Source organism: Eretmochelys imbricata, chromosome 1 (assembly GCF_965152235.1).
Source record: "Eretmochelys imbricata isolate rEreImb1 chromosome 1, rEreImb1.hap1, whole genome shotgun sequence".
NCBI classification, from domain to species: Eukaryota; Metazoa; Chordata; order Testudines; family Cheloniidae; genus Eretmochelys; species Eretmochelys imbricata.
Window position 1 is genome coordinate 338,529,752 of NC_135572.1, and position 22,450 is coordinate 338,552,201.

Here is a 22,450-nt window from a genome sequence, read left to right on the forward strand (position 1 = left end):
CAACTCTTGTAATTATTGCCAGCAAATGCAACTAAAGCCAACCTGTTCACTACCAGCGATGTAGTCAGACATGAATACGAAACACCCATTGCTCAGGTTTCTGCACTGGCAGTCTGCTGGCTCCTGGTGCAATTCCAGGCGCCTGTTGCTCTCTCCAAAGCTGTGAATGGTGTGGGGCTCAGCTATGTGAGATACTACCTCTAACCATATACCCTACCACTGCAGTTAAGATCAGTCCGGGAGTGTTTGCTAGCAGAACTTAAGCTTAAACACTCCAGTCCCAATTTAGAAATGATCAGGGTGTGTCCTTCTCTGGCTCCCGCTGGAGGCATCAGTGCCCTGACCTTCCCCACCCTCTGATCAAGGAAAACCCACTCTCATCAGGCTACCACATGACTTTAGTGCTCCAGAGGCCCAGAAGAGCTAGGAGGAGACACTGGCCAACTGGGAGCCAACAGGCCAGTTAAAAAGGCTTGCCTGCTGTTTGTCATGGGCAGTGTGGAGTGAGGAGGAGGTTCAGAGGAGGTTTTTTTCATTACTAGCCCCGAACCCCAGGGCCAGGTCAGAACTTGCCTTGGGGGTGTTTTTGTTTGCTTAAAGGCAGACAGCCAGATTCTGAGTTTTGTTAACCGTTCAGAGACTGATGCTAAGCTTTTGGCACTGACTGCCCTGCTTCAAGCAGGCAGCCTCAACCCATGACTAATGCAGGAAGTGCCTGCAACACCACACTTGGCCCTGCAGGAGGTGCTATGGAACAGCCCTACCTGTGACAGCCCTACCTACACCCTACTATCCTATGCTTTCTTAAGCCCTCCTGTTGGTTACTTTATTCTACACCTTTTTTACCCCCCACCCCCTGGTTCCTTTATTTACTACAATTCTACCTTTCTACCCCTTCGATGTGAAAATTACAGCATGTTATGCCCACATTCCAATGTGTCACTATCAGCACATATAACTAAGAATTTAGCTGATACACCCAGGCTCTGCCTGGAAGTATGGCTTCCTCTGCTGAGGGCCGTGCTTTTAGAATATGCTCCCCTTAGAAGTCCATTGAGGCACGATGCAGACGCATGCATATTTTGATTAGCTTTTTATTAAATGGTTTTTGTGACCCTTATTTTTGTGCTTGAACTTGCATTCCTCAGCCCCTGCAGCTAAGCTGATTTAGGTCCTATGCTTATTAGTAATAAACCATCCTAAATACAGGTTTCAGAGTATCAACTGTGTTAGTCTGTATTTGCAAAAAGAAAAGGAGTACTTGTGGCACCTTAGAGACCAACAAATTTATTTGAGCATAAGTTTTCGTGAGCTACAGCTCACTTCATCGGATGCATTCAGTGGAAAATATAGTGGGGAGAGTTATATACACAGAGAACATGAAACAATGGGTGTTACCATACACACTGTAACCAGAGTGATCAGGTAAGGTGAGCTATTACCAGCAGGAGAGCGGGAGGTGGTGGGGGGAAACCTTTTGTAGTGATCATCAAGGTGGGCCATTTCCAGCAGTTGACAAGAACGTCAAAGGAACAGTGGGGCGGGAGGGGTGGGGGGATAAACATGGGGAAATAGTTTTACTTTGTGTAATGACCCATCCGCTCCCAGTCTCTATTCAAGCCTAAGTTAATTGTATCCAGTTTGCAAATTAATTCCAATTCAGCAGTCTCTCGTGGGAGTCTGTTTTTGACGTTTTTTTGTTGAAGTATCCTAAATTCGTTTCTTTTGAAAAAAGAAAAGGAATTTCTAAACATTTTTGAATTTTCCTTTAATTAAAATTTATTTTTAAAGTTTGAAAATGCAGCTCCGGCTATCTGCGTTCTGTCCCACAGGTGCCTGAGCTGCTGATGCTGCCCCTCCTGGGACAGGGGAACATCTGGCAGATCCCTTCCAGCAAAGATGAAATCCACTCCCCCTGCATGGAAGCTGAGGATTCAGGCTCTGTGCAGGTGGAATGCAGAGTATCTCAGGTGATGAAATCCAGACTCTCAGCCAGAGTGAGAGGCTGCGTATGCCCCTTCATAGCTACTGTTCAATTCTATGGGCTGGAATAGCATTTGCTATTCCCCTCTGTGCCCGGAGTATGAGGCCACTGAATCCATATAGATGTGAATGTGCAGCCCCTCCTCAGGCCTGCCCTACTGTGGCTTTCCATGCCGGACTACGCAGACTCAGAGACCCTTTTGTAGCACAAAGGGGCGTGCAGGCAGCCTTGTTGACTGCTCTGCTATGGACCCCCATCTGCTGTGAGGCCTCAGTGGTGTTAAGAGAGACCCTGGTGTTGTTCCTCCTAACCAGGGTGCATTTCATCCTTAGTGACAACCCAGTGCATACCCTGGTCAGCACTTTGTTGCTCCTCTTTGCCACATTCCTCCTTATTTCTCCTTGTTCCTCCTTTCCCCTTTGTTCTACCACTTGCTGCTTTCTTTGCTATTCTCCCTTCTACTTTTTGGGCAAACAGGCCAGTTCTCCCAAGCACTGCTCATGTGACCTACAGTACTAATAGCATGTGATCTATAAAATTAATACTAGAAACCTGTAAGAGGAATAGTTTCTGACCCACTGAGGTTTTGGTCATGACTGCCCTATAAATCGTATCTTAAGGGGGTTTTTTGTTGAAATTCAAAACATCCGGAGCTGCTACTTCCCCTTTTGTGCAGATGGGAGAAATCTTGGCTCCACTTCCCACTGTTTACCAGTCATGATATCTGCATCAGTGCATCAGAAGAAATCCCCGTGCTAAAAATGACACCTTCATTTCCTGTGTAGACATATCATCATAGGTAGGTCATTTGCCCAAGGTCAAGCAGCAGGTCTGTGGCAAAGTCAATGGCTGAAACTAGATTTCCCAGCTCCTTGACTTGTGCCTTAAGTTTGTTCCTACTTCTATTCAAGTCAATGGAAAAATTCCTACTGATGTTGATTAATTTAATCAATTTTATAGTATACATTAAATAGTAATCAATAATTAGATAAATTCATGGAGGACAGGTCCATCAATGCCTATTAACCAAGATGGTCAAGAATGCAACCCCATCCTCCGGGTGTCCCTAAACCTCTGACTGCCAGAAGCTGGGACTGGATGACAGGGGATGGATCACTTGATAATTGTTCTATTCTGTTCATTCCCTCTGAAGCATCTGTCACTGGCCACTGTTGGACCACAGGATACTGGGCTAGATGGACCATTGGCTTGACCCAATATGGCCATTCTTATGTTAATGGTATAGGAACAAGCTCTTAGTCACTAGACCATGGTTCTTCGGAAAGGTACACACAGACTTGGAGACACACACAGATTCCCTCCACCAAAATATCACTTGATTGTTATTTATATTGAAAGTGTGCTGATAAATAAACTTGTGCTGGCCAGACTCTCACATAATCATTGAATTAGAGCAGTGGTTCCCAAACTTGTTCCGCCGCTTGTGCAGGGAAAGCCCCTGGCAGCCTGACCCCAATTGCCCAAATATACCCTCTTTGTACTTTCTGATCAGGTCCTGCGATATCAGAATGTGGCCTCTCCTTTTCTCTTCAGCAGCCCTGTAACAATGGCCCTCTAAGGGCTGTGCTCAAAGTTTGCCTATCGAGACCACTAACTCCCCGTAATGCTGTACCCACAGTCTGCCTCTCATATATATGGACTTCTCTTGGTGATATCATAAGGTTAAGAACATAACATAAGAACGGCCATATTGGATAAGACCAATATCCATCTATCCTAGTATCCTGTCTTCCAATAGTGGTCAGTGCCAGGTGCTTCAGAGGGAATGAACAGAACAGGTTATCGTTGAGTGATCCATCCCCTGTTGCCTATTTCCAGCTTCTGGCGAACAGAGGCTAGGGACACCATCCCTGCCCCTAGTGGCTAATAGCCATTGATGGACCTATCCTCCATGAACTTATCTAGTTCTTTTTTTAACTCAGTTATAGCCTTCATTAGTTTGGATCCACCACATTTTGGGTGAAATTCACCCCCTCACTACAAAGCTTATGCCTTGCTTGGGTCTTGAAAATAAATGGAGCTTAGTTCAGTCCTGTGTCCTAGAAAGCAAAAGAAGACAAGCACACACAAAAGGGGAAAGATAAGAATAGCAAAGATAGAAAATGAAGCTTAAGTCTCTGGTGTTGACTTTCACTTGCAGCCTCACTGTTGGAAAAATCACAAGCACAGCATATCGTCTTGTCAGCCACACCAAGACCTGGCAAATTTATACCAAGGCTGTTTGGGCTATTGCTTTTAGCTGCCTCTCTGGTCATAGGCTTACAGCAGGATTGCAAAATATAGTCTTGGCTGGCTAAGCCAGATTTTTATTAGACAGAAGGCAAAAAGAAAGGGATAGGAAAGAATAGAAATAAGATGGGGAAGAGAAAGGACACACTGGGAGCGGGGGAGAAGATGTGCCAGGGTCTTACATGCCCGGTGGTGTTCAGGAGTCAGCCTGAGCCACTGGAGGTGGTGACATCATCTGCATCCCTCACTTTGCCCTGGTTCAGTCAGAACATCTCTCAGGATCAGGATGACGAAGGCACAATTGTGTCATGCTGAATCCCAGGGTCCCAGGAGGTGGTCGGGGTAGCAGCCATGAGGGTGAAGCTTGGTCCTTCCCCTTTAACTTAACCCTTTACATATTCAGAACAAGGGAATGACTGGGGCGGTGGGTAGAGAAAGTTGAAAGCAGAGAGAGGAATAGTTCTTGGGGGCAGAGAAGGAGCTAATAGAGAAGGTGGCAAAATAAGTTATTTGGGGAAGAAGAGGAGGAGATCTTGGGGTAGAGAAGGGCAAGTTGTTTGGTACAGTGAAGCTGGCAAACAGGGAAGCTATTGGGGGCATATATTTACAATCTTGGCAACAATGGAATGTACAAAGACTTCATTAAAGTGGCCTACGTGAGCTTGTTCTCCAAACCTAGAAATCTAGATAAATGTGTCACTAGTTGGAAGCATCTTAAGTTTCAGCAAAGTTGACTACCAGACTCACTGTGAAGCCTTCCTTTCAGTTAGTTTAAATATATCTAATCCTATCTCCAGGGGTTTTCCCCATAAGAATAATCACCCCAATACAAATAAATAATTACATACTGGACTGACAATAACATCGATCCATGAAGCCAACCCTACCAAATCCTTGTATGTCATCACACTCTCCTTCAGCCAAACCCTTCCCCAAACAGCCAGGAAATGAAGTGGGTTTTGCTGCATGACCATGATGTTAAAAAGGTCTCTGTTAGACTACAGCTACAAACACATAAATTGAGTTCCTCTCTCTGTTTATCAGATGTGAGCTCAATCCCTTGACCAACCCTCCCTCTCTCTTGCTTTCTCATTCTCATCACCATGGTATCCGCATGCTGCCTGCTCATGCCATATGCTGTTTCTAGCAGTTTAGGGAGCCTTGTTTGGCTATTACCTAGTTTTGCATTGTTGTGGTTTCTCATTTTAATCATCACTAGTGTTTCCTCCTCCTCTGAGTTGTCATGATGGAGTCTCTGTGCTTCAGAGTCAGTTGTGAGCTGTCATCGGCCACCTTCCTTGGTTGCAGAACAGCTAGACCTAAACTTCAGAGACTGTGGCTTCCTGTCCTTTGCTTAACACTGAAATCTGGCAGAGGGTGGCCTACGCCAGGCTGTATTTCTCTGCAACCCTTGCATAAAGGTAACACTCAGTAGTTATCAGTTCACTTCGTTGTCCATGTATGGAATTGTTTCAGTAGCACTCACAGTTAGCAAATGTCTGTGTACTCAGTGAATTTTTATTCTACTATTTGCATTGCATTAATGCCTAGCAGCCCCTGCTGACATCACAGCCCCATTGCACTAGGCATTGTACAAATGGGTGAAAGCTAATCCCTGCCCCAGAAAGCTACCAGTCATACAACGTAGACAAAGGGTGGAAGAAAGAGATTACTACTTTCCCTTGTTTACAGATGGGAAACTGAGACACAATTGTTTACATACTGTGTTCCAATTCCTGAAGTCCTTGCTCCGCTTTTCTGATGTCCTTTCTCAGAGAAACTCCCATTGAGTAAGGATTGACTTTGCCCTACAATGTCCTTGTGGACTCTTACGAAGAGGATTCAGTTGTTCATTATTAAACACTGTTATATTGCAGTAGAGCCTAGACCAGGGGCACCATTTAGGTCAGGCAAGGGGGGAACTGTCCTCCTTCCCCCCCGTGCTTCCTATAGGCCCTGTCTTCCTGTCCCTTGTCAATGAGAGAGAGAAACTGAGCTGCCTCTCCTCCTTTTATGGATCCCAAAGATTGTAAATGCTGACTGCCTGCTTAGACGGTAAACAACACACCCATTGGGGGAGCAGCACCGAGATACAGCACAGGGTCAGACTGCAGGGCTGGAGAGAATCAGGAAGGAAGCCTGATAAGGCTTTTCCTGGGCATGTTTGTAAGTACCGTGCATGGCTCTCTGGAGAGCCCAGATCTCCAAAGGAAGCTTTTTAAACTAAAATCTATATGGAACCTATGGATACCCAGAGGGCTCTGAGATCCACTGCTCAGATTCACCAGTGAAATGCCTGAAGCTGGGTAAGAGAACATGTTCTTTCCCTTGCTCTCACCCACTTCCGTTCCCGCCTCCTTATCCCGAAGTGTGCAGCCCTCCCTGCTATCCTTCATGCCGTGTTTCCCACTGTTCCCCTAACCCCAGTGCTGTACACCTGCCATCCTTCCTGCAATGTGTCCCACTGTTCACCCTCAGTGTTTTTTCCCTCTGCTCTCAGCCACAACCTGCTTGGAGCAGTTTGCCCTCTCATGCTGGGGTTCCACTCTTCACACTCACTTTCTCGTCTCTCCTCTGCTTGCTGGGACTGTTCCCCCTCTCTGTTCTCCCTTCCTGCTTGGATTACCTCCTCTTCACCCCTCCAAACTCTGGGGCTATTCTCCTTTGTCATCCCTCATTTTCTCTCTCTCTCTCTCTCTCTCTCTCTCTCTTTCTTTCACACACCCTTCCTATGCTAGGGAGGGGGGAGGAAAAAGAAAACATCCTGTGCAGGTGACTGAGTGGAGGCCAAAGGTACCAGCCACCTTTCTCCAAAGGAGATTGGATTTCAGGACTTCTTGGTTTTGCTTTATAATAAAAAGGGGCTTGTGGGTTAAGTTTTCAAACTGGATTTTCTATGGTTAGGCACCTAAATCCATGTTTAGACACCTAAATAAGGGCTTGACTTTCAGGGAGCATTCAGAACTTTCACCATCGTCCGTAGAAACTTCAGCTATTCAGCACCTCTGAAAATAACCTCACTTGCTTAGTTGCTGGAGTATAAACCCTGGTATTCAACATAAGGCAACCTAATGTGAAACTATTGGCCTTACTTTAAAAAACAAAACTAAAAATCAGCAGTTCTCCTTTGCACTCCCAGTTCCCCTAATTCAAAGGGACTCATAGCTATGACTTTGCAGGACCCAAATCAGCAACCTCAGCATTTGTTTTCTTGCTCCGTCTAGGGCAATGAATTCCAGAGCTGAGTAGCACATCAGTAAGAACACTCTGCCTCTATACGTTCAGACTGAAGGTCCATTAACAAAAGTAGCCCTGATGATCTTAAATGTTATGACTGAGCATAAGAAAAAAAGGAGGAAAGTGGTCTTTCAGCTAGTTATTATAGAGAGACAGAGAACAAAAGAACCAACAAACTCAAGGGTTCTATTTTATAATTTCATCAATTGCATTATTACTAAGTTCTTGCCTTGTTTCTTTAACAGGGTAAGCAAGAACAGCTCTCCAATATAGTAGGTTTGGGGAAGGATTGAGTTGGTGGTTGTCTGGAAGGAGGAGAAGAGAGGAAGGAAAGGAACCCAAGTGAGAGCTGTGGTCAGCACAGGAGCTATACTGTTAGTTGAATTCATCTGTTAGAGTTTATAACTTGGTGACGATCCAGGTTCTTTAGATGCCATTGGAAAGAGGATAAATGGCAACGCTAGAATCCAGTAACAAATGTCTGAACACTTTGGTTAAGATAAGCATGATTTGCACTAAATAAATATTTAACAAAGTATCGGAAAACAGAGCTTTATGGCAACTCGGATTGCTTCTGCTCTCCATGAAGAAACAAACCTCTGAAAGCTCTGGCTGCGTGGTGGTTTTTATTAAAGGAGTAAACAAAATGTCAGAAAATCTAAACAGAAACCAAAAGCCCTATTTGCTACCAACCCTCCAGGCCCCCCTCCAGTCCCTGCTGGAGTGCCAGCAGTACCTGCAGTACAAATATGCATACATGGCTTCATCATCATGGATGCAAAACTATCCTTCCCAGACAGCCATGGCCAGTTGAATAATCAAGTAAATGTAAATTGTATCCATGTGTAGAAATGTGCTGAACTTAAAAGTTAGGAAACACTTTCAACAATCAGTTATATAGCTATTTAAGTTTGCTTTTCTCATGCAGCAGCAAACAATACCGAGTTGGATCATTTTTCAGCTAGTGTGCTTAGAAGTTTCTCTTCAACTGTAGGATTCAACCTTTTTTTTTTTAAGCTATTCTCAGTTGGATTAACCAAGTTAAATTGTTTATCAGAAAAGTAGCAACACTAAATATATCCAATTTGACAGGTAAATGTATGGAAGTAGCGGGTAAGATAATAACAAGAGGTATTGATGTTCTGTGTCTACAGAAAACATGATAGACAGGGAATGCAGCAAAGGAGTTGGGCTTAGATTGGAAACTCTTCTACATGGATGACAAAAGGGGTCACGATGGAGTCGGAGAGGAGAGCTGAGGAAGACGGTGTTTGAAGTTATGAGAGTAAATGACAGACTGATGGCTGTATGACTGCAAGTTAAAGAGTGTATCATGTTTCTGATATCAGTGTATGCATGTCAACAGAGAAGGAGAGTTTCCGTCGAGACCTGAAGGCACTAATGGACACAACAGCCCCTGAGGAGGTGCTGTTGGTGCTGGGCGACTTGACTGCACACAAAGGCAAAAACAGAAGGGTGTGTGAAATAGGTTTAGGCTCTATGAATTAGGAAGGGAAAGTGCTTCTAAACCTGTGTATTGCCAACCAATAGATGACAGCCAATACACAGTTCCAAAAGAGGGAGAGTCATTTAGTTATGCACATTAATGGTAGAAAACCAGATTGATATGATATGGGTGATAAAATCTCAGTGGTGCCAAATTATGGACTGCAAAATGATACCTAGAGAATTGGTAGTACTGTAACACAAAGGCCTTGCAGCAAAGATTGCTGCAGAGTGTTGAGCAAAGAGGTAACTCAGCTGAAAAGAAACAAGATCAAAGTACAGAAAGTTAGAGGGAAGTGTGGCAAAGATGTTTTTGCAATCAGTACCAATAGATGTCTGGAAACAGATTTGGCATGAGCTGAAGACAAGTGGAACCACCTCAAAAGAACATGGTTTGCAGTGATGGAAGAGGTTTGTGGATGATGTAGATGGGAAAAAATAAAGGAAAGAGAGGAGTGGAGGTGGTCTGATGGAATATAAATAGTGATCCAAACTAAGAAAATTCTGTGTAAAGAAAAAGGAAATGAATCCATTGAATGGAAATGAAAAGGAATACAAAGAAACCAAGTTAGCTGCCAAGCAGGCAGTGAGGAAGGCCAAAGACAGTGCCCTAGATGGTTTGTACACCAAGCCTGTAAATGACTCAAATCTGGATGGCAAAAAAGATCTGTAACATTGCAAAAATAAGACCCAAAGAAAAGGGGGATGGTATTATAACATTATTTGTAAATGATGATGTCAAGGTTCCTTCCCCACTCTGAACTCTAGAGTACAGATGTGGGGACCTGCATGAAAACCTCCTAAGCTTACTTTTACCAGCTTAGGTTAAAACTTCCCCGAGGTACAAACTATTTTACCCTTTGCCTTTGGACTTCCACCATCAAACTTTATCTGGGTTCCTGAGAAAACATTGTTTGGAAACGTCTTTCCCCCCAAAATCCTCCCAACCCTTGCACCCCACTTCCTGGGGAAGGTTTGGTAAAAATCCTCACCAATTTGCATAAGTGACCACAGACCCAAACCCTTGGATCTTAGAACAATGAAAAAGCATTCAGTTTTCTTACAAGAAGACTTTTAATAGAAGTAAAAGAGAATCACTTCTGTAAAGTCAGGATGGTAAATACCTTACAGGGTAATTAGATTCAAAACATAGAGAATCCCTCTAGGCAAAACCTTAAGTTACAAAAAAGACACACAGACAGGAATATTCATTCTATTCAGCACATCTTATTTTCTCAGCCATTTAAAGAAATCATAATCTAACGCATCTCTAGCTAGATTACTTACTAAGTTCTAAGACTCCATTCCTGTTCTGTCCCCGGCAAAAGCATCACACAGACATCTTTGTTTCTCCCTCCCTCCAGCTTTTGAAAGTATCTTGTCTCCTCATTGGTCATTTTGGTCAGGTGCCAGCGAGGTGACCTTTAGCTTCTTAACCCTTTACAGGTGAAAGGATTTTTCCTCTGGCCAGGAGGGATTTTAAAGGTGATTACCCTTCCCTTTATATTTATGACAGATGATCAGGGGAGATGGCTAGTAATGCCCAAACAAGTGAAGGAGAGGTGGAAAAATATTTTGAGAGTTTCTTAAATGAAGCAAAAGTGGAGTTGCCAACATGTGATACCAATGTGGTGCCTGAGCCTGACATAACAGAGGAGGAGGTGAGAAATGCAGTCCAGGAAATGAAGAATGGTAGGCAGCGGGACCTGATAAAGTGATGTTGGACCTGGTGAAAGGCTTGGGTGAGAGAGACATAAAATGGGTGAGCAGAGTGGTTAAAGCTTATGGCAAAATAAGAATTCCTGAAGACTGGTGCAAGTCTATCCTGGTCTCAATACATAAAAAGGGAAGTATCCAGGAATATGGAAACTATTGAGGGATAAAGCTATTGTCACATGGGATGAAGATTGATGGGATAAGGGGAAGAAGAAGAAGAAATTGCTTGTACTCTTTTTTCAGTTACTTACCGTGCCTTAGGCTGGGATTGCAAGTGCTGGAATCCTCTGATTGCTGATGGTGCCTAAGTGAGAAGATACCACAGATGAGGGATGAAAAAGTGGAAAATTCCTATCTCCATTTGACCTCATCTTGGCTGTCTGCTTTGGTAGTCAAGTGCTTGCTTCTCAGGTGATGACTAATGTCTCCATGTCAAAGAAATCTGGTACCATATCAAGAAACTAGGAGTAGAACACCACACTACAGTTCTGTGAACAGGACACTTTCCTCTCAAGTGAGATTGTTTATTTGACTTTAAAAGCAATGAGGAGTCTGGTGGCACCTTAAAGACTAACGGATTTATTTGGGCATAAGCTTTTGTGGGTAAAAACCACTTCTTCAGATGCATGGAGTGAAAATTGCAGATACAGGCATAAATAGGTATTGGCACGTGAAGAGAAGTGGAGAACCAGTGTTGAAGGCCAATTCAGTCAGGGTGGATGTGGTCCACTCCCAATAATTGATGAGGAGGCGTCAATACCAAGAGAGGGAAAATTGCTTTTGTAATGAGCCAGCCCCTCCCAGTCCCTATTCAAGCCCAAATTAATGGTGTTAAGTTTGCAAATGAATTGTAGCTCTGCAGTTTCTCTTTGAAGTTTGTTTTTGAAGGTTTTTTTACTGAAGAATGGCTACTTTTAAATCTGTTATTGAATGTCCAGGGGGATTGAAATGTTCTCCTACTGGCTTTTGTGTATTACCATTCCTGATGTCTGATTTGTGTCCATTTATCCTTTTACGTAGAGACTGTCCAGTTTGGCCAACGTACATGGCAGAGGGGCATTGCTGGCACAAGATGACATATATCACGTTAGTAGATGTGCAGGTGAATGAGCCCCTGATGGTGTGGCTGATGTGGTTGGGTCCTCTGATGGTGTCGCTAGAGTAGATATGTGGACAGAGAAGGCAACGGGGTTTGTTACAGGGATTGGTTCTTGGGTTAGTGTTTCTGTGGTGTGGTGTGGTGTGTAGTTGCTGGTGAGTATTTGCTTCAGGTTGGGGGGCTGTCTGTAAGTGAGGATTGGCCTGCCTCCCAAGGTCTGTGAGAGTGGGGGATCGTTTTCCAGCAGGGTGGATTTGATTTAAATCACTAGTCAGGAAGATTTGATTTAATCATGGATTTCTACATAAAAGTGCATTCTTGTTGGTTGTTATAACCTTAATAGATATTCTTCACAACTCAGTGATAGATGTAGGTTTCATTTTTACAGAAGCCCCTGGAACCCCATAAAATTGGGTCCCTAATCCATAAACTATTGGAACTCATTTACAAAACTTTTCTTAAACATTACATGAATATATTGTCTCATACTATAGAATTAGAATATATAATCCCTATTCCATGATGAGTTACCTTTGAGCTATAATGTATCTTAATTAAAACTATCTTTAGATAGGTTTTTTTCCTCAAAAAGCATTTTATCAAAAAAATCCGATTTAAATAAAAAAAAATCTGATTTTAAATTTTTTTTTTAAATCATTGATTTTTATCCACCCTGTTTTCCAGGATAGGTTGTAGATTGTTGATGCGCTGGAGAGGTTTTAGCTGAGGTCTGTATGTGATGGCTAGTGGCATTCTGTTATTTTACTTGTTGGACCTGTCCTGTTGTAGATGACTTCTGGGTACCCATCTCGCTCTGTTAATCTGTTTCCTCACTTCCCCAGGTGGGCATTGTAGTTTTAAGAATGCTTGATAGAGATCTCATAGGTGTTTGTCTCTGTCTGAGAGATTGGAGAAAATGCGGTTGTATCTTAGGGATTGGCCATAGACAATGGATCATGTGATGTGTCCTGGATGGAAGCTGGAGGCATATAGGTAAGTATAGTGGTCAGTAGGTTTCCGATATAGGGTGGTGTTTATGTGACCATCACTTATTTGCAGTGTAGTATCCAGGAAATGGATCTCTTGTGTGGACTGATCCAGGCTGAGGTTGATGGTGGTGTGGAAATTGTTGAAATCATGGTGGAAATCTTCAAGGGCCTCCTTCCCGTGGGTCCATATGATGAAGATGTCATCAATGTAGCACAAGTAGAGGAGGGGCACTAGGGGACAAGAGCTGGGAAGCGTTGTTCTAAGTCAGCCATAAAAATGTTGGCATACTGTGGAGCCATGTGAGTACCCATAGCAGTGCCGCAGACTTGAGGGTATAAGTTGTCCCCAAATCTGAAATGGTTGTGGGTGAGGACAAAGTCACAAAGCTCAGTCACCAGCTGTGCCGTGGCCTCATCAGGGATACTGTTCCGGACAGCTTGTAGTCCATCCTTGTGTGGAATATTGGTGTAAAGAGCTTCTACATCCATGGTGACCAGGATGGTGTTTTCAGGAAGATCACCAAAGCATTGTAGTTTCCTCAGGAAGTTGGTAGTGTCTCGAAGATAGCTAGGAGTGCTGGTAGCGTAGGGTCTGAGGAGAGAGTCCAAATAGCCAGATAATCTTGCTGTAAGAGTGCCAATGCCTGAGATGATGGGGTGTCCAGGATTTCCAGGTTTATGAATATTGGGTAACAGATAGAATACCACTGGTCAGGGCTTTAGGGGTGTGTCTCTGTAGATTTGTTCCCATGCTGTAGCAGGGAGTTTCTTGAGCAGATGGTGTAGTTTCTTTTGGTACTCCTCAGTGGGATCAGAGAATAGTGGCCTGTAGCATGTGGTGTTGGAGAATTGCCTGGCAGCCTCCTGTTCATAATCTGACTTGTTCATGATAACTACAGCACCTCCTTTGTCAGCCCCTTTGATTATAATGTCAGAGTTGTTTCTGAGGCTGTGGATGGCACTGTGTTCTGTACAGCGGAGGTTATGGGGCAAGTGATGCTGTTTGTTCACAATTTCAGCCTGTGCACGTCTGCGAAAGCACTTTCTGTAGAAGTCCAGTCTGTCTTTTCGACCATCAGGAGGAGTCCACGCAGAATTTTTCTTCTTGTAGTGTTGGTATGAGGGCTCCTGTGGGTCAGTGCTCTGTTCAGTGGTGTGTTGAAAATATTCCTTGAGTCAGAGACGGTGAAAGTAGACTTCCAGATCATTGCAGAACTGTATCATGTGCGTGAGGGTGGTGGGGAAGAAAGAGAGTCCCCAAGATAGGACAGACTCTTCTGCCGGGCTAAGTGTGTTGTTGGCTAGATTAACGATATTGTTGGGTGAGTTAAGAGTACCACTGTTGTAGCCTCCTGTAGCATGTAGGAGTTTAGATAGTTTACTGTCCTTTTTCCTCTGTAGAGAAGTAAAGTATGCATTGTAAATGGCATATCTTGTTTTTGTAAAGTCCAGCCAAGTGGAAGTTTGTGTGGAAGGTTGGTTTTGTATGAGAGTCTCCAGTTTTGAGAGCTCATTCTTGATTTTCTCCTGTTTGCTGTACAGGATGTTGATCAGGTGGTTCCTCAGTTTCTTTGAGAGTGTGTGGCACAATCTCTCACCATAGTGAGCGTAGTATGTCGATTGCAATGGATTTTTTTACCTTCAGTCCATTTGGTATGATGTCCATCTGTTTGCACTTGGAGAGGAAGATGGTGTCTGTCTGTATCTGTGCAAGTTTTTTCATGAAGTTGATAGATTTCCACTTCATATAGCTAAATTCAGTGCCTTGCATGGTACCAAGTATCAGAGGGGTAGCCGTGTTAGTCTGTATCCACAAAAATACAAAAACACTTGTTTCACCTGTGGGGATCCAGGACATGTGAGGAAGCAGTCACAACAGAACAGTAGCCCAGGGAAGAGCAGAGTCCCAATGGGAGATGAGAAAAAAAGAGACAAGCCCGGAGAAGGGCAAGGGGTCCAGAAAGGACCAAGAGGAAGTGCCAGATAGCCAGAGGGGGTGCACTAAGATGGTGGAGTAGGTGAAGGGGCCAAAAGGGAGAAGAGAAAAGAGAGATTGGAGAGAAGGAAGAGTCCTTCATAGGTCCAGTTGAAGGTTATGGGAACTAATGGAGATTAATTGAGGCGAGCTGGGAACTCAGACTCTGGGAGAAGAGCCTCCAGAGTAAGGGCCAGGTCTATAGGAGAAACTGAAAGCCACCAAGCTGCCCTTGTGAGCATTGCGTGAAGACTCAGAGTTCCAGAGAGTGACATTCAGGGATACCATGGAGGAGAATGGCAAGTTGATCCTTATGGTGAGAAACCTGGAGCACAAGCAAGATGAGCTGCAGGCCCAGCTGTGACAGCTCCAGGGGAGAAGGTACCTGCCCACCTGAGAGTTGCAGTCTTGAGGGAGAAGGTATGTGATGGAGTGTTCACCCCACATTTGCCCTGAAAGGGTTAATGAAGATTAAGAAGGGGGCTAATTAACCCAACAGGCCACGGCTGAGAAGAATCAGGTGGCTATGAAATCCTGGGACTGAGGGAGACAGCCCAGCTGTGAAGGAATGAGCTGGGCTGCACTTATAATGACAGGAAGTCCGCCGCAGAAAGGTGGCTGCTGGGAAAGGCTGCAGTCACTCCCTGGGAGGCAGGAGAAGCAGTGTTTGGTGCCTGCAGAGATATGTAGCCCACAGTTGCTCCCTGGGAGGAGGGAGTGGTGCCGCTGGCAGATCCAGAGAAGGAAGGGAGAGACAGAAGGTTAGGAAAGGACTGTGGGAAATGCAGCAACTTCTGGGGTAGAATTGAGCTTGACTGCTGACTAGAGGGTCCTTGAGCTGGAATCTGAGTAGGGGGGTGGTCCCGGGTTGCTCAACCTACCAGTGGGGCAATGAATAGGAAGACTGCCTTAGCCTGTTTGTGGGAAGGGACTTTCACTGTTTGGTGAGCTGGCAAGAAGGTCAAGTCACAAAGAGGCAGCAGCAGCTTGTGGAGCAAGAGAGGGGCCACAGACCCAGAGACAGAGGTGGAGGATGGCGTGCAACCATAGGAAGGAGCGTTGACCTTGTGAAACAGAGTGGCCAGGAGGAGGCACCATCCTAGTGGTGAGTGGACCTCCCTGTCACAGGTATCTATTTAAGCTCTTCTACACAACCATGATGGCTAGAAACTTACCTTTTTTTCAAAAGAAAGCTGAGATTCTCACTTGAGTGTGTGAGCTGGGGCCTTTGGGAAACAAACCAGATATTTCAAGGCTTGCAATAAAATCATGAGGTGGTAGTGGCAACACAATTATTATAGAAATGCTTCTATTAACTTTATTTTTTTATTGGTTTTACTCCAGGTTTGGCAAATGCCATGTGTTACAATGTCTAAATTTTGGGCCACATTTGCTCTGATGACTTTAATATCTCCCTTTCCTCCTTCTCCTTTCTTAATTTTGTTTGGCATTTTTAGTGTCTGTTTGGACTTGTGTCTTTACTTTTCTTCTGATTTGTCACTGAAACTTGGGTGCTTCAGAGCTTTTCCTTTGCTGACTGCCCAATCCACTGATGATATTCAGATAGTGTTTCTTTACAAGGTTGATTCCTTAATCTTTTCTTTTATCCTTTCACATGCTGTTTTGGAATTTAATACTAAAGAGTGCCAATTTTTCCAATTAATATTCTTTCTACATGCTCCGAACAAGACGGTTAAAAGATGATGACAAAAGCCAAATAACTGTGGCCCACTTTCTTGGTGTTCTTCTGAGGATGGCTTGTGCAACTCCAAAAAATAGCCCAATGTCTTTAATACGTCTTGCTCTGCAGAATCTGGCCAGCTGCTATTTTCTATTTGCACAACAATGGCCAGTTACATTAAAGAAGCCTAGTGCTGTTAGTATCAGAGTTGGACACTAGCTCCAAAGGTCAGATTCAGATCTGGGTCCAGGTCTTCACAAAATTCAAGGAGTGTTCTTGTGATACACCGCTCCGTTTCTGTATGATCTACAGAGGATGAGATTCTGGTACAACTGCAAGCTAGGGGATGTGGTTTATACTCTTGAACCTAGAGTTTGTGGGTGAATTCATATTCTGAACTCAGGATTTAATTATGATAGTTTACTTATTCCATAAAAGGGAAATTCATCCCTTTCCAGAGAGACAGCATAAGAACTGTGAACCAAATCAAGGCTTAACTTGGATTTAAGTGTCCAGAGGACACTTTCTATAATACATAAAATGTGTGCAATCTTGGTGTCTACCAGGTTGCCTTTATAGATGTTTCTTTCCCTTTTGTGAGCACTGAGCAACACTGGGAATATGAATATAACAAATACCTGTTATTTGGGGAAAATGCAATAACCAAACCTATCTACAAATAAAAATGAGCCAAACCACACAGTTTGAGGCCCAACTATTATTTGCAATTTAATCCCCACTCATCTAAAACCTCACTCAATAATCCAGAAAGACTCAGTGATGGCCAGATGAGCTCTCCTGTGCCTGCTGGCTCCAGTCCAGCAAAGCCAAAACCACCAGGGCCTGCTCCAACCTATGGCTCCGCAGTCCAATTTCACTGACTGCTCCTCCTGCTTAGCTCCTGCCCAGTGCAGTCCCTCAAAGTCAGCTCTGCTGCCTCCAGTCTGATGACACAAAGGTCCAAGACAGACCCACAAGGTCTGTACACAGGGTTCTGTCCTTCTAGGTAGGAAACCCAGGGTAAAACAGAAGCCCTGCTCCCTCAGACAGAGCCCCTCAGACTCCTTTGTATTTGGGCTCTTTACCCAGCCAGTGACTACTACCGTCAACTCAAGGTGAGCTACAGGGTATATTTTACACAATTTATCTGTCCTTTCACTAATACCAATATGTTAAGAAACTAGTATCATTCATCACATCAGATCCTAAACTCCAAATAATGCAGCACAACACACTACTGGAAACTATGGGTTAGCAAAATTTTGAGTTAAGTGAATTAATCTTGATAGCAACAAGACTTTCCCCTTTCTCCTATAGGGTACAGCAGAGTTCTATCCATCTTAGCCAAACAATCTCAGTTATTAAACTGTTTCAGTTTCAACACATCAACTTTATTCTTCACTATTTCAGCTGCTTTTTGGAATTCATACAGCTTGCACTCTGCAAAAAAATTAGTCACTTTCACTTTTGTTGGTCAGTTTCTAGTAATTTTTGGCCAACATTTTTTAAAACCACCAGTAATTCTGAGTGTCTCATTTTTTGGGTGTGCCCAGTAAAGTCACCCTAATGGCACAATTTTCCAAAGGTTGGTGTTCAGCACTTTTTTGAAAATCAGGCCCTTTTAAGGTGTCAAGTTGGGCCACTAAAAATTAAGGCACCCAGAATCACCAGCCACTTCTGAACTTCTATGCTTTTTGGTTTCTATATATCTGTGTAATGCTGCAGTGTTTGGGTTGTGAAACTCAGCAGGGAGACATTTCATTTGGGGCAGCATCAATTCTCTGCAGGATCAATTCTCTGAACAACAATGGGTCTTGCTATGACTTGGAAAAATTGAGTAAAAGAACAAGACTCCCTGAATCCATTTCTCCTCTTCCTGCTGCTGGTATAACTAATTACCTGAACGAGTAATTCTTTATGTGCACTGTAATGAGAAAAAGAAAAATCAGGCCCTATGCTCTTTTTCCCACCCATCTTGCCATGTACTCAAAAGTGTCTCTCATTGACCATCCGCCTTTGCAGACACTGTACTGTGCCATACTCCACCTGTGTGAGACACCTAAACAAGACACCAACATAAGGTATCATTCACAGCAGATTGTGCAGCTCTTTGTAGGATCATTCCTTTTCTTTTTTGTATGCTGTGCATGCAGTGACAAAAGCAGCTTTTCATCTCTCTTCTTTCTTGGGTGCTTTGATCATTTAACAATACCTGTATTGATATTTTAATCATTCTCCTTAGGCTTTAGACTTAATATCATATTGTTTACACCTTTTAGAGCTATTGATCCAAGCTGTTTAGTTTGGTTTATGCCTACTTCATAATTTGATAGGGTGTGACATTCTGTACCTCATGGGAACACCCTACACCCCCATGTTCATCCTAATAATATGATTGTGTGGTATCTAATGCATAGTTTGTCATATCAGCTGTGTTCAGAAGGCTCATGATGTACTGAGCATTGATGTTATGGTAATGTTATAGTAATCGTTGTTATAGTAATGTTATAGGTTGTAATTTCATGTATATAGTTATGAGGCTGAAAATGTGTCCTCATGCCTTAAAGCAATCCCAGGCAAAAACTCCCCAAGAGCAGAGGGGCAGTTCACACCTCACCAGGGCACATATGGGACAAATCCAGCCCATCCTCATAGGAACAAAGGACACTGGCCTAGGCAACAACAAAGGATCCGTTGGACTCAGTGAGTCACCCCTCTTCCTTTGGTCAGTTTAGGACTGCGATGAGGTAACGCTCACCTGCCTCTGAAGGCGGGGGGAAGCCAAGGGGGAAGAAAGAACATGATAAAAGGGAGAGACGTTTGCCATGCTCTTTGTCTTCTACCTCCATCTACAGACATCATCACCAAGCAACTGAAGCACTGATCAAATTGGAGAGTCTGGCTGAAGGGCAACCAGCCAGCCTGTGGTGGGAAGCATCTAAGTTTGTAAGGGCACTGAAAGTGTTAAGATCAGCTTAGAATGTGTTTTGCTTTTATTTCATTTGACCGAATCTGACTTGTTATGCTTTGACTTATAATCACTTAAAATCTATCTTTATCCTTAATAAATCATAGAATAGATTATTAGGGCTGGAAGAGACCTCAGGAAGTCATCTTAAAAACCTCTAATGATGGAGATTCCACCACCTCACTAGGTAACCCATTCCAGTGCTTCACCACCCTCCTAGTGAAATAGTGTTTCCTAATATCCAACCTAGACCTCCGGCACTGCAACTTGAGACCATTGCTTCTTGTTCTGTCATCTGCCACCACTGAGAACAGCCTAGCTCCATCCTCTTTGGAACCCCCCTTCAGATAATTGAAGGCTGCTATCAAATCCCCCCTCACTCTTCTCTTCTGCAGACTAAGTAACCCTAGTTCCCTCAGCCTCTCCTCGTAAGTCATGTGCCCCAGGCCCCTAATCATTTTCGTTGCCCTCCGCTGGACTCTCTCCAATTTGTCCACTTCCCTTCTATACTGGGGGAACCAAAACTGGACACAATACTCCAGATGTGCCGAATAGAGGGGAATAATCACTTCACTTGATCTGCTGGCAATGCTCCTTCTAATACAGCCCAATATGCCATCGGCCTTCTTGGAAACAAGGGCACACTGCTGACTCATATCCATCTTCTCATCCACTGTAATCCCCAGGTCCTTTTCTGCAGAACGGCTGTTTAGCCAGTCTGTCCGCAGCCTGTAGCGGTGCATGGAATTCTTCCTTCCTAAATGCAGAACTTTGCACTTGTCCTTGTTGAACCTCATCAGATTTCTGTTGTCCCAATCCTCCAATTTGTTTAGGTCACTCTGGACCCTATCCCTCAGCTCCATCATATCTACCTCTCCCCCTAGCTTAGTGTCATCTGCAAACTTGCTGAGGGTGCAATTAATCCCATCATCCAGATCATCAATAAAGATGTTGAACCAAACTGGCCCCAGGACCGACCCCTGGGGCACTCTGCTTGATACCGGCTGCCAACTAGACATTGAGCCATTGATCACTACCCATTGAGCCTAACAATCTAGCCAGATTTCTATCCACTTTATAGTCCATTCATCCAATCCATACTTTTTTAACTTACTGGGAAGAATACTGTGGGAGACCACATCAAAAGCTTTGCTAAAGTCAAGATATATCCCATCCACCGCTTTCCCCGTATCAACAGAGCCAGTTTTCTCAACATAGAAGGCAATCAGTTTGGTCAGGCATGATTTGCCCTTCGTGAATCCATGTTGACTGTTCCTGATCACCTTCCTCTCCTCCAAGTGCTTCAAAATGGATTCCTTGAGGACCTGCTCCATGATTTTGCCGGGGACTGAAGTGAAGCTGACCGGTCTGTAGTTCCCCAGGTTCTCTTTCTTCCCTTTTTAAAATATATTTGCCTTTTTCCAATTTCCGGGACCTCCCCCGATCACCACAAATTTTCAAAGATAATGGCCAATGGCTCTGCAATCACATCAGCCAATCCTCAGCACCCTTGGATGCATTAGATCTGGACCCATGGACTTCTACATGTCAAGCTTTTCTAAATAGTCCTTAGCGTGTTCTTTCACCACTGAGGGCTGCTCACCTACTCCCCATGCTGTGTTGCCCTGTGCAGCAGTCTGGGAGCTACCCCTTGCCTGTGAAGACAGAGGCAAAAAAAAGCATTGAGTTCTTCAGCTTTTTCCACATCATCTGTCACTACGTTGCTTCCCCCATTCAGTAAGGGTCCCACACTTTCCTTGACTACATTCTTGTTGCTAACATACCTGTAGAAACCCTTCTTGATACCCTTCATATCCCTTGCTAGCTGCAACTCCAGTCATGCGTTGGCCTTTCTGATTACACCCCTCCATGTGCTAGCAATATTTTTATACTCCTCCCTAGTCATCTGTCCAAATTTCCACTTCTTGTATGCTTCCTTTTTGAGTGTAAGCTCACCGAAGATTTCACTGTTAAGCCAAGCTTGTTGTCCACCATATTTTTAGATACATAGATATTAAGGTCAGAAGGGATCATTATGATCATCTAGTCTGACCTCCTGCACAATGCAGGCCACAGAATCTCACCCACCCACTTCTGCAATAAATTTTTCACCTATGTCTGAACTTACTGAAGTCCTGAAACCATGGTTTAAAGACTTCAAGGAGCAGAGAATCCTCCAGCAAGTGACCCGTGCCTCATGCTACAGAGGAAGGAGAAAAACCTCCAGGGCCTCTTCCAATCTGCCGTGGAGGAAAATTCCTTCCCAACCCCAAATATGGCGATCAGCTGAACCCTGAACATATGGGCAAGATTCACCAGCCAGATACCCAGGAAAGAATTTTCTGTAGTAACTCAGATCCCACCCCATCTAACATCCCATCACAGGCCATTGGGCCTAGTTACCATGAATATTTAAAGATCAATTAATTATCAAAATCATGTTACCCCATCATACCATCTCCTCCATAAACTTATCGAGTTTGCTATTCTCTCTGCACTTTGGGATGGTTTGTTCCTGTGCCATCAATAAGGCTTCTTTAAAATACAGCCAGCTCTCCTGGACTCCTTGTCCCCTCATATTAGCTTTGCAGGGGAGCCTGCCCATCAGTTCCCTAAGGGAGTCTAAAAGTCTGCTTTTCTGAAGTCCAGGGTCTGTATTTTGCTACTCTCCTTTCTTCCTTTTTTCAGGATCCTGAACTCAACCATCTCATGGTGACTGCTGCTTAAGTTGCCAGCCACTTCTACTTCCCCTACCAAGTCTTCCCTGTTTGTAAGCAGCAGGTTAAGAGAAGCACGGCCCCTATTCAGTTCCTCCATCACTTGTACCAGGAAGTGGCCCCCAACACTCTCCAAAAATTTCCTGGATTGTCTGTGCACTGCTGTATTGCTCTCCCAGCAGATGTCAGCGTGATTGAAGTCCCCCATTAGAACCAGGGTCTGTGTTCTGGAGAATTCTGTTAATTGGCCGAAGAAAGCCTCTTCTACCTCATCCTTCTGATCCGGTGGTCTGTAGCACATGCCCACCACGACATCACCCTTGTTGCT

The 22,450-nt window shown here is 44.1% G+C and overlaps 1 protein-coding gene across 1 annotated transcript in view; it reads left to right on the forward strand.

Moving 5' to 3' along the window:
* The first annotated feature begins 6,478 nt into the window (after window positions 1–6,478).
* CD36 (CD36 molecule (CD36 blood group)) overlaps window positions 6,479–22,450 on the forward strand; it is a 75,291-nt gene continuing 59,319 nt past the window's right edge. Inside the window, exon 1 of the mRNA XM_077807871.1 lies at window positions 6,479–6,540. The gene's annotated coding sequence lies outside the window, so the exon portion shown is untranslated. The remainder of the gene's footprint in view (window positions 6,541–22,450) is intronic.